The sequence below is a fragment of the Triturus cristatus genome, chromosome 4_1 (genome assembly GCF_964204655.1).
Source record: "Triturus cristatus chromosome 4_1, aTriCri1.1, whole genome shotgun sequence".
Classification (NCBI taxonomy): Eukaryota; Metazoa; Chordata; class Amphibia; order Caudata; family Salamandridae; genus Triturus; species Triturus cristatus.
Genome location: NC_140585.1, coordinates 1,218,851,535 through 1,218,863,935, shown reverse-complemented (window position 1 = coordinate 1,218,863,935; position 12,401 = coordinate 1,218,851,535). Strand labels below are relative to the sequence as shown.

Below are 12,401 nucleotides of genomic sequence, written 5' to 3'. Positions count from 1 at the left end.
TGCAGTTCTCAAATGTTTTAGAATTACAACCCAATTTTTAGAATAAAAAACTTCAGGAACCCTCCTAGCTTTAATGAACATGAGGCAGGCGATTTTTTTAAATGTTACTAGAGTTCATTTTCCATGGAAATGGCTACTAAATTTGCACAGACATACAGTTTTAATGATAAAAATATATTGCACACATGTTAATGTGTGGAAATCGGGTTTCAGTGAATATTTATCATTTGTGCATCACCCAGTAAAGTGTCTTGATTTGTTTTGATCCTATTGAAATCTTTGTTTCCATCACTGTTCAGAATAGCAAAAACATTTGATTCATTTTTGCTGTTCTAACTGCTGAATATGTACAGTTCATTTACAGTTATTTCCATTTAGTTGTACGTTACAAAAAATGACATCTTATAGCCTTTCCTTTCACACTCGCTGTTCCCCAGCAAGATTGCCACATAATCCACTTTATTTTTCTTTCTTTGACTGCAAAGCGCAAGGAGTTTGTAAACACCTATCCCCATGTTAAAAAATAAGCAGCAATTTGACCTCTGTCTTTGAAGCGCAGCAAATGTGATAAGATAATTGCAGAATTTATAGGCTTCTTTATTTATTTATTTATTGCTTGGACTTTCACAACTCACCAAAAATCGGTTAGCAACCCACCAGTGCTTCGCGAACCCCACTTATGGAAACACTGACCTGGGTGATTCACGGTCATTTGGAAAGGTATGCTTCAAAGAGGATGTAAGCCAGGCGATTTCTTGACAATTTCTTGGCAGTCATACAGGTTGTAACACAACCTACCAGGTAAAGCGTGATTACTCGGGATTAGAAAGTATTGAAGCTGTATTAATATAGTATGATACGAGCAAAAATGTGATAATAAAGAACAATAAGAAAGAGTGTAATATTAGAAAGATAGTCAATGTGATGGCAACGTAATAACTCTGGCCTTAAATATGATGATATTCTAAAATGTCATAATGATGCTATTTGATACTTTAAGTACATTTGGTCATAATGTATTTGGGCCATTTTATCTTTAATCTACCATGTCTGTGTGATTTTGTTTGATTCCTGGTGTGCCAGAGGTTGATTGGCCCTTTAAAACATCCCTTGCAAATGTGCTTCAGTTTGCACTGTTCTTGGTGAATAAAGACTTTGAGTTAGCTATAGTGAAGGGATACTTCATGACACTGTCTGCTTTCCTCTGTCTATTGGATCAACTATCCAATTAACCCTAGGTCACCCATGGTCAGTGCTTAATTTGAGCCGGTGCTTTCTGGTGCTCAGCACCAGCACTAAATTGGTTTCCGGTGCTCGCCACTGGCACCTAATTGTCAACACCATACTTAGAACTGTCTACCACATGGTGGCGCTGCTCATCTAATTTAGAAATGAGCAGAACAACGGTTAGGAATACAATATACATTTAAATTGCTAACACCTGCCTCCCCAGCCATTCCTTTAGCTTTGGAGATCTGGAATAATCTGAACTGTCGCATTTACTTGCGAGAGAGAGGGTAAGTAGTTTTTTTGGCAGCAATGACAAGGGCAATGGTTGGTGCAAGCTGTAGTGGCCTCCTGGTCAGAGCCCTTGCACTTCATATTTTACAAATTAAGCACTGACCGTGGTAATTAGATTTCTGAAAGGCCTGATTTGTAATGCCCCAGTGGCTCCCTATTTTGGTTCTGATATTTCTTATGAGGACTCCATTTAGGCCCATACATACTTGTCAGTTGAGATTTCTGGCTTTCAAAACTGGTTTCCTCATTGCCATCATCTTAGTTTACTGGGCTAGCGAGCTGCAGGCTTAGTTTGTTTCGTCTTGTTTATGTGCTTCTTTCCAGACAAGTTGGTGCTGCATACTAAAGCTGCTTTCCTTCCAAAGTGGGTTTCTCCTTTCCACCTCGGACAGTCTATCTCCTTTCTGTCCCTTTTCCCTTCACCTCACCCTATCATGAGCGGAGAATTCACAGCCTCATCCTGAAGCATGCAGTCAGCTTCTACTTCACCCACATGAAGAAATTTCCTTCAGACGACTAGCTATTCATTGGTTACTCTGCCAGTAAGAAAGGAAAAGATGAGCATAAACAAATTATCTCATTGGATCATTTTATACATTAAGATCTGTTATGCATTAGCCAAGAAAGAACCACTTGAAAATATCAGGGCTCCTTCTACCAGAGTCATTTCCTCCCCCTAAGCCTGGCTAGATGGGTTCCAGTAGTGGATATGTTCAGGAAGCCACGCTGGTCCTTTATCCACACTTTCGCTAAGCACTACTGCTTGGATTCAGGAGTGAGGAAAGACTGTCATTTAGCCCTATATATCCTTCGTAATGTCCTAGCTAGCTCTCCAGTCCCACCACTAAAGGAGGATTATTACTTTAGAGCCTATTCAAAGATTAGAAATGTGCAGGTAGAAGTATTCATCAGAAGAAAAAGTTATTTACCTATCGTAACGATCATTCTTGTGGATACTCTATCTAACCACAGATTGCTCACTGACCTTCCCTCCTCCACCTCCCGGAAAACATTATAGTGCTTCCTAATGTAAATGTATGTAGTGTTTGTATTGGATCCCTGCTTAAATGCCAGTCTTCTCGACGATGCCTCAAACGTTGCAGCAAAAGTAGGCCTGGGCATAGCTCGCAGAGTTGTACTCCATGGAATTCTACTGATTTACTGGAAAACTAATTTAAATTCCACGGAGTTCTGCACCCAGGTGGAGTATCTTGCACCAATTGACACCTTCCTTGCTTAGTCTCTTGGTGCGTCCATGCGTGCAACCCCCGCGTATTAAGGCCTCCTGACCGTACCTCCCTCACATGGTGAGCATTGGCGGTTATCCACGGAGTGCAGCCGCTGCCTTCCTGCTGGCTGCTGCACACACTGTTGAATAGGGAGAAGCCTGAGCCTTCGCTGCTCCAGCTCGGATTCAATGCAGGAACCAGCTAATCTCCAACTGCAACGACAGCAAGAACTGCAGTGTGCATGTCATATTGCTTAAAGGCATGCCTGACCCTATGATGGGATTTCTTGGTATTCTTGGAGTTGGGGGTTAGCTGCTGCACTAAGCTGGCTCCCGCATTGAATCCAAGCCTAAGCAGTGGAGGCTCAGGCTTCTCCCTATTCAGCGAAGTGTGCAGCAGCAAGCAGGAAGGCAGTGGCGGCTAGGAGAGACTGGCAGCCAGGCTGAGCCGCTGTGGATAGCCACCATTTCGGAGTTAAGTCCTAGTCTGTGTCATCGGTTATCTCTGCTCTGCTGCGAGTGTGTAGTTTTTGCAGACTGCGCACTCCATACACAGCGCGGAGTTCAAAAACTCTGCAAACTTCGCAGGCAGAGCGAAGTTAAGCGCCCACCCTTATGCAAAAGCAGAGTTAATGTGAGTCAGGGTGCCAGTCCTGGAACCGTATGGCTCCAATGATGTTATCACAACCTCCTGCCTGATTTCAAATGAAGCCTGCACCCTCTACCGGCTGTGGAGAGCTATTGCAAAAGTTTCCAGACCCAGAACATTCAAAGGTGATCATTTAATGATATATATCAATTATATAATGAAAAAAAGCCAATAGCATGAAACCTCACTCTCATAATGAAAAAGAGCGATAGCATAAAGATACAGTACCATAGCTTACTGGTACTAGAATTTAGTGTAATGATCCAGTGTAAGAACATAATTACTCCATAATTGGAACTTTCATTGCTTCAAATGCTTGAAACATTCCCTGTCGTCGAGATGGGAGTCCCCGGTACATTTAAAAAGTAATGTCACAATAGACATAGATGTTAAAGGCCTAAGGCCTCATTATTTAGTAACATATCTAAGTCCTTAGATAAGGACTTAGATAAGGACCAAACTTAAGAAAACAACCAATCAGCTGACACCACCCTCTAGAACCCTCCTGAAAGGAGCTCCAGTGCCTCAAATTTCCTACCGCACGTCGTGTTAGGGAGTCTCCACTGAGCTTTGCTCAGCTTTTTTCCTCATAACTTTGAAATATCCTTGTCTTTAGCTTTCTCTTGGATTAAAGGTATTTTTCATCTATAATTCCTCTGCCTGAGTGAATTCCGTTGATTTTTCCATGTCGGACACACCTTAAAAAGGCCCTTTTAGGCCCTGTGGTACCTGCTGAAAGAAAAGACTGCACATCGATGACCCCCATAAAGACTGCCCTTACTCCTTTATCCTTATCACAAACCAAAGGACTGTAAGGTATGTCGCACCTTTTCATCAAAGACTTTAAAGGACCGTAAGGTGAGGCTGTTATTATGGCTGCAGAGGCCAATGTATCTTCTGAGGAGAGTGAAGGTTCCTTAAGATCCTTCTCAAAGACGCCTCAAAAAAGACCACTGGACGTCTCTCCAGGTCACTCCTCGCAGCAACACACAAAAAGTCTTCAGAGTCTACTAAAAAACAAGATCTGCCTTCCAGGGCATCTCTTTCACATCAAAGTTCGATTTCTGTCAAAAAATCCCTCCAGAAATCAGCTTCAGACCCTCCTACTCCTCCTGTGAAGGTAAAACATGCTTTTAAGAACCTTCCTCAGCCCCGTCGACGGACAGCTCGTCGATGGCAGTACCGACGACAAGACCTTCACTGACTGTTGTCGGAGTAACTTCGTTGAAGACAACCATCGCCACGGTTTCAGTCTCGTAGGCGTCAGTTTCATCATCGACGACGTCTTCGTCAACAAGTTAGGGTCGTTTGTCGTCGACGATAAACATATCCAAAAAGTCGTCATCTTCGATGACGAAGATTCAGATGACAAACATCGCGACGACGAAGATGACGACAAGTGCTTCGTCGATGGTGTTGCCTGTGTCGACGACGAGTCTACCGTTGACCACTCTCTCTTCGACAATTTCCCCCTTTGCATCATCAACAGCCTCGACGATGAGAGATACGGCGACAGCGACGGTGTTTTCATCTACACCAGTTCCATCTTGGACATTAACAGCAATGCCCATCGATGATCCATCGACGATGGTATGTGTACCGATGACGACCTCGTCGACGACATCAAAGTCTAGACCAGGAAAACTAATTTTGCTGTCAAAATTTCAACGAGAGAGATTGACACTCTCCTTAACTTCTCCTAGTAGGATTCAAGCCTTATTACCGACTCATCTCTTAGATGACAATGATGATTCAGACGAAGACAGCATGTTTGGGGCTGCACAAAGTCCCTCGGAGTTGAACGATAAATACCAGGAAGACTCCGATGATGATGACCAAATCTATGACAAAAATCTGTACTATTCTGACCAGCGACGTCAGCAGCAACTGCCTCCAGGGATGGTTTGTCTTCCTTCCACTCTGGTAACTGATTTGCAATTCATGTTGGCGGATCATAAAAAGAGGTTTCCTACATTCACACCTTCTCCTGCTCCAGTGCTTTTACCACCTCCTGTGGTTCAAACTCAGCCTCCACCCCTTGCTATGTCTCAAGTGCCTGTGCATCAGCTTCAATCTACAGATGAAGAGGAGTCGGAACAACAAGAAGAAGGGGAAATACAGGATGTACAATCACATCCAGACGACTGGGATGATTAAATTATCCCTCCACCAGTGTCACCATCTCCACCTCAAGCAGACTCACCTTCAGAGGATATTGGAGGTTTTCATAACCTCTTGTAGAGAGCAGCCAGACGTTTTGAACTTCCAATGCCGGCTCACCAACAAGACTGTTTCCTTTACTATTTCAAGCAACCTTTAAAAATTGGTCAGGTCAATGCCTATTATCGACTACATCTGGCATCAGGGCATTAAGATAATATGAAATCCAGCCACTGTTCCACCAGTCTTCAGAGGCTTGACAAAAAATATAAAGCCCCTGACGACGCACCTGCCTGTCTCTCAGGTCATCCTATGCCTGATTCAGTAATTTCCCTGGTGGCTCAACACAGGTCAAAGAACCCATCAGCTCCGCTATCAGCACCTCCGGACAAGGAGTGTAGGAGGCTGGATAACATTGGCAAACGCTTTTCCACCATGTCTGCATTGACAGTCAGAGCGTTCAATTCTGGGGCACTAGAACAGTCAAATGTGGTCAGATATCGCTCCTTACATTAATGATCTCCCACTATAAATCAAGGAGGAGGCATGAAAGGTTTTGCTGGAAGGCGAATGCTCCGCTTCGGAAAAAATTGATTGCGCGATGGACATCGCTTCCACTGGTTTCGGTCAGTTAGTTGGAGCCGCAGTCTTGAGGCGCCAAGGATGGCTCAAGGCCACAACATTCAGGCCTGAAGTCCAGGCCAACATTCTAGATATGCCTTACGATGGATGAGAACTATTCGGTAAGCATATCAACGATTCCCTTCAGGGAATCAAAAAAGACCCAGACACGGCTAAAGCTTTGGGTACCCTCCAGTATAAAAGAGCACCTTTTTGTGTTGCACGGGGTAAAAGCCAGTCATCCTACAGTGGAGGTTACCAACAATATTGATATCCTTCCTATGCCTCTTCCAACCGGCAATACAGGATGCAATTCGCTCAGAGACCCCAGCCTGGGACTGCCTACAATAATTCTTCCTTTCGAGTGAAGACGGGACGACAAAAAGAGACCGCCAGAAGACAATGATCTCCCACTTCTGCCGGTTACAATTTCCTCACCTCCCCGCAAAGTAGGAGGCAAAATCTCCCAGTATCTCCATAATTGGAGACAAATCACAACGGATCATTGGGTCCTAGAGCTAGTACAATTCGGCCATTCCCTGGAAAAACAGCCACCCCCTCCAACACCTCCTCAACCTCTGGCTCACAAGCATTTGCGCATATTACAGTTGGAAATAACATCCATGATCCAAAAAGGACCCATAGAACTTGTTCCTATTCATCAAAGGGGGAAAGGACTCTATTCCTATTTCTTTTTAGTGCGCAAGAAGATGAAAAAATTGAGGCACATTTTAGATTTGCGAAATCTAAACAAATTCCTCAAGAAACAATCATTCCGCATGATCACCATTCAGGAAGTCTTACAGCTTCTCAATGGGAACAATTACATGTTATCCCTGGATCTTCTAGATGCATATTTCCATATACCCATACACAAGAAGCACAGAATGTTTCTTAGATTGGCTGTAGCCGGCAGGCATTATCAATTCCGAGTGTTACCCTTCGGGGTCAAGTCGGCCCCTCGCATTTTTACGAAGTGCCTAGCACCAGTAGTGGCATATCTCAGACAGCATCATCACCAGGTTTTCCCTTACCTCACCGACTGCCTCATCCAAGCTCCTACTTACAACGCTGCTAAGAAGTCTCCCAAAGCCTGTCTGGGTCTTTTCATTCAAATTGGGTCTCACACTAAATCCAGAGAAATCAGTCTTACAGCCTTCCCGACGACTTACATTCCTGGGAGCTATACTAGATGGTGTTCTGAAGAAAGCCTATCCCACAGTGAAAAGACACCAAAAGTTTCTGACATTGGCAAGCCACGTATAAAGAAGAAAGTCTTTTTCGGTCCGCCTATACAAATCTCTGCTCGGCATGATGTCCTCCTGTATTCTTCTGATACCCCACTGCCATCTACGCATGCGTCCTCTTCAGGAAGATCTGAACACTCAATGGGTTCAAATAAACGGAACCTTCGACAACATAATTCAAGTGACCCTGCAAATGGTCACCTCGCTATCTTGGTGGAATCATCCTCACCATCTGTCTCAGGGGTTACCTTTCCTTCCACACGCATCTCCTCTGGGAATAAGAACAGATGCTTCTCTGCAAGGTTGGGAAGCCTTTCTTTAGGAACTTCAGATCAGAGGCAAGTGGCCACTTTCTCAGCGGAGTCTACACATAAATCTCTTGGTACTAAGGGCAGTTTTTCTAGCTCTACAAGCTTTCCTGCCCAGGATACAAAATTCTCTAGTACATATTTCCATATACCCATACACAAGAAGCACAGAATGTTTCTTAGATTGGCTGTAGCCGGCAGGCATTATCAATTCCGAGTGTTACCCTTCGGGGTCAAGTCGGCCCCTCGCATTTTTACGAAGTGCCTAGCACCAGTAGTGGCATATCTCAGACAGCATCATCACCAGGTTTTCCCTTACCTCACCGACTGCCTCATCCAAGCTCCTACTTACAACGCTGCAAAGAAGTCTCCCAAAGCCTGTCTGGGTCTTTTCATTCAATTGGGTCTCACACTAAATCCAGAGAAATCAGTCTTACAGCCTTCCCGACGACTTACATTCCTGGGAGCTATACTAGATGGTGTTCTGAAGAAAGCCTATCCCACAGTGAAAAGACAACAAAAGTTTCTGACATTGGCAAGCCACGTATAAAGAAGAAAGTCTTTTTCGGTCTGCCTGTGGTAAATATTTCATTACCGGTACTATTTTTTATGCGGTAAAGTCTAGTAAGAATAACTCAGTAAATATAAGAGGCAGAATCCGTGGTATTAGAGGTTCTAAAAGGCTTTATTCCTCTATAAAGGAATTACAGTTCGAACTGTAGGCTTCAAATTCCATCACCACGAAGGTTCAGGAAGGGAAGGCAATACATTATTGACAAGTAATGATATTTATATGAAAAGTATTACATTAAGACAGATGCAAGAGGCGTAACAGCTGATAATACAGATAATGATACACATACGTAATGAAAAAAGGCGTAAACATAGGCGTAACTAAATACGTCATTAAACATGATGTCACAAGTGGGTGGATCCATAAGAGAATCCTGCAATGTCAGCAGAAATACTTGGCAGAGATGCACGCGCAGCCGCATGACGTGTGATTGACGTGCAACTAGAGGGTGAAGGAGACTTGACATTTAGCTCTACATGTGGAGACAGAAGTCTGAGGGGTCATGTCAACCTAATCCCAAATCATATCTAATATCTTATGTTTAAAGAACTGTATTATCCAAAAGGAAAGGTCTCTCGGACGGAATCTATTCTATACTGACTGTTAGTGTGTGTACAAGCGTCTAAATGTCTACATGAGATGCGAGGGGGCAGGAATCTTCCATGGTAACAGGGGCTATGAATTACTTGCATGAGGACAGTGAGGCCTGGCCCTTTGCACGGTAGCTGGAAGAATGTTTACCTAAACTACTAGACAGGAATGCATCGGATGAGGAGCGGAGCAGATAATCTTGAAGGTGAAATACAGTTTTTGGCAGGCAACAGGCTGGATCAGGCACCGTTAGCCGCGCAGGGAGTAGGACAAAGTTCATGGATACAGATGCAGGTTCGGACTGGAGCTTTCAGAGGCAGAAGGCAGGAAAAGGCTTAATGGCAGAATTCAGGGCCTACTCACCTGAATCTGTAAAATGTGGAAAGTGAACCACATAAAGTCGGTGGCCTTTCATACTTAGGAATGGAATATCTGACCCATTCATGGCGGATCTGAAAGAGGACATGTTGACGGTGGACGCACATGTATTTGCGTCTTCATAACTGGAACTGGAGGGAACATACATGTACTTGTAACATGCACATGGAGCCGTTGGGGTCTACGATAGGGGACATAACTGATCACAAAATTCATATTTCCTCACGCCTATACAAATCTCTGCTCGGCATGATGTCCTCCTGTATTCTTCTGATACCCCACTGCCATCTACGCATGCGTCCTCTTCAGGAAGATCTGAACACTCAATGGGTTCAAATAAACGGAACCTTCGACAACATAATTCAAGTGACCCTGCAAATGGTCACCTCGCTATCTTGGTGGAATCATCCTCACCATCTGTCTCAGGGGTTACCTTTCCTTCCACACGCATCTCCTCTGGGAATAAGAACAGATGCTTCTCTGGAAGGTTGGGAAGCCTTCCTTTAGGAACTTCAGATCAGAGGCAAGTGGCCACTTTCTCAGCGGAGTCTACACATAAATCTCTTGGTACTAAGGGCAGTTTTTCTAGCTCTACAAGCTTTCCTGCCCAGGATACAAAATTCTCTAGTGCTTATGAGAACAGACAATACTATGACAATGCACTATAGTGGATTCACTAAGCAAACTACAGACAACCTGCCATGAGTGGGAGTTAAACCAGAATACTCTTGACAAATTATTTTCTCAGTTGGGCGAACCGACTATAGACCTGGTTGCCACAAACGGCAGCGTCAAGTGCCAAGCTGGCATCCCTTACAGGTATCTTTGGGGAATGCTTTTTCAATAGCATGGTCCGGCGCATTTGCCTACACAGGGTGCTAAAAAAGATGATGGCAGAACCTTGCAAAGTAATACTAATAGCACCAGCGTGGCCTCGCCAACATTGGTTCACAGAACTCCATCTCCTGTCCTTACGACGGCCGATTCCTCTGAAGCCGTTTCCCTCTCTTCTCATGATGAACCAGGGACAAGTTCAACACCCGGATCCAGGTTCTCTGAGGTTATCAGCTTGGCTCCTGAGTTCCAGGAATTTCGAAACTTTAACATTCCTCAAGAGTGCAGAGACATCCTGTCAAGTGCTAGAGCCGACAGTGCCCACAGACCATATTCTTTGAAATGGAAGAGATTCTGCGTCTGGTGTGGGTCTGCTAAAGTGCATCCCCTCAATTTATCTCCAAAAGAAATCTTGCTATATCTCCTCCATCTAGCAAATTTAGGTTTGGCTCATACTTCGATCAAAGTTCACTTAGTCGCTATCTCCTGTTTTCGGAGTTCATCTAAGGGTTCTTCCTTGTGTTCAAACAGACTGATAAAACTGTTTCTTAAAGGACTATTCAGAACCTTTCCTCCTGTGAAATCTCCGCCCCCAACATGGCAACTCATTATGGTACTTGCTCAACTTATGAGGCACCCATTTGAACCGATACATAGAGCTGACTTAAAGTTCCTTTCGTGGAAAACTGCTCTTCTTCTAGCTCTTGCATCTGCAAGAAGAGTTAGTGAACTTCAAGCCTTCACCATACAGGAACCCTTTATTCAATTTAAACATGATAGGGTGATCCTTCGCACCGACCCGAAATTTATACCTAAAGTACCATCAGACTTTCATCTTAACAAACCAATTGTTTTAAAATTGGACTTGAATCACTGCCTTTAATTTTATCTGGACAAAACGAAATCCCTTGGCAAAAGTAATCAACTTTTTGGAGCTTACAGCTTGCCTAGAAAAGGTTTTCCCTTAACCAAACAGAGCATATCTAGATGGATCTCTAGTGCTATTCTCTTCTGTCACCAGCAAGCTGGTCAACCCCTACAATCAAGGGTTCGTGCCCATTCTACTAGAGCAGTGTCTACATCTATGGTGTTGTTTGCTGGTGTGTCCCTCTCAGACATTTTGTAAAGCAGCAACCTGGAAGACTCTGCATGCATTCAGTAAGCATTACTGCTTGGCTTCCGAATTGATGAAAGATGCTGCGGTGGGACAGGCGGTGCTAAGATGTCTGTTTCAGTAGAAGTGAGCCTTCCTTCCTCTCCACTAATTTTTCTCTGTTTTTTCCTTCTTTATGCCAATGTGAGAACTATCCATTTGCTATTTCATAAGTGTATACAAGTTTATATTCGTTCATACGTATATATTTTTCTATTTTATTCTAAAGAAATAATTTTTTCACTACTAGTATGTAAGTGTTTAATATGTATATATATGTATATATATATAATGAAATGTGCTCATTAGTGCATTTTTTACTCTGATTCAAGCATGTGAATCTATGAAAGATTCCAATACTGGAGAACTATAGTTACAGGTTAGTAACTTATTTTTTATAAAGTGTTGGAACTTCAAGATAAAGTGTTAGAACATGATGATAAATGGCACAAATTTGTAATATAAATTAGAATATAACAATTCATTGTCAGAATGCATTGATGAAGAGTGATACGATTTAAACAATGGGCCAAAAGTAAATTAGGTCTTAAACATATGTTTAAATTTGAACTTACCATTTTAAGCCTTCCAAGAATTGACTGGTGCAAATCCTTGGGGAATGGGGGCTGGGATGAGTGGACTTCCAAGGTGTGTTTGGCCTTGGAAGTTTAGGCACACTCACAAACATGTATGTGTGTGGGAATTCCCAAATTCCTACCCGACCCTGGAAGTGATTGAAAATGTATTTGAGCACAGGGCAGGAGTAACTCGGCTTTCAGGGTGGAAAGTTGAATGAATCAGTCCCACACTTGCTGGTGGTCTAGAGGTGGTCTTTCTTCATGTCCTCATGGGGAAATATATTTTCGTCGAAGAGACAAAACAGTGATTTTTCGTAAGAGAACATATGTGGTGGAAAAAGCACCTTGTCTTCCCAAGATTATGTATGAAAACATGCACCAGGCAAAGCTTTCCAGGCTTCTTAATGGAAAAGTTGATGAATAGCCAATGGTCAAAAAGGAACGTTCAGGTGGTGGCGGAGACCTTTCCCTATTCTTTTCTGTTTTGTTCATGAATAGGACGCTCAGTGCATGTCCCATCGTGGAAATAGCAGGTATGTGAGGCTGTCAAGATAAAAGT

General features: G+C 43.3%; 1 protein-coding gene across 5 annotated transcripts in view; it reads left to right on the top strand.

The window, feature by feature from the left end:
* ARHGEF25 (Rho guanine nucleotide exchange factor 25) overlaps positions 1-12,401 on the top strand; it is a 980,382-nt gene that overhangs the window by 717,812 nt on the left and 250,169 nt on the right. The window lies entirely within an intron of this gene.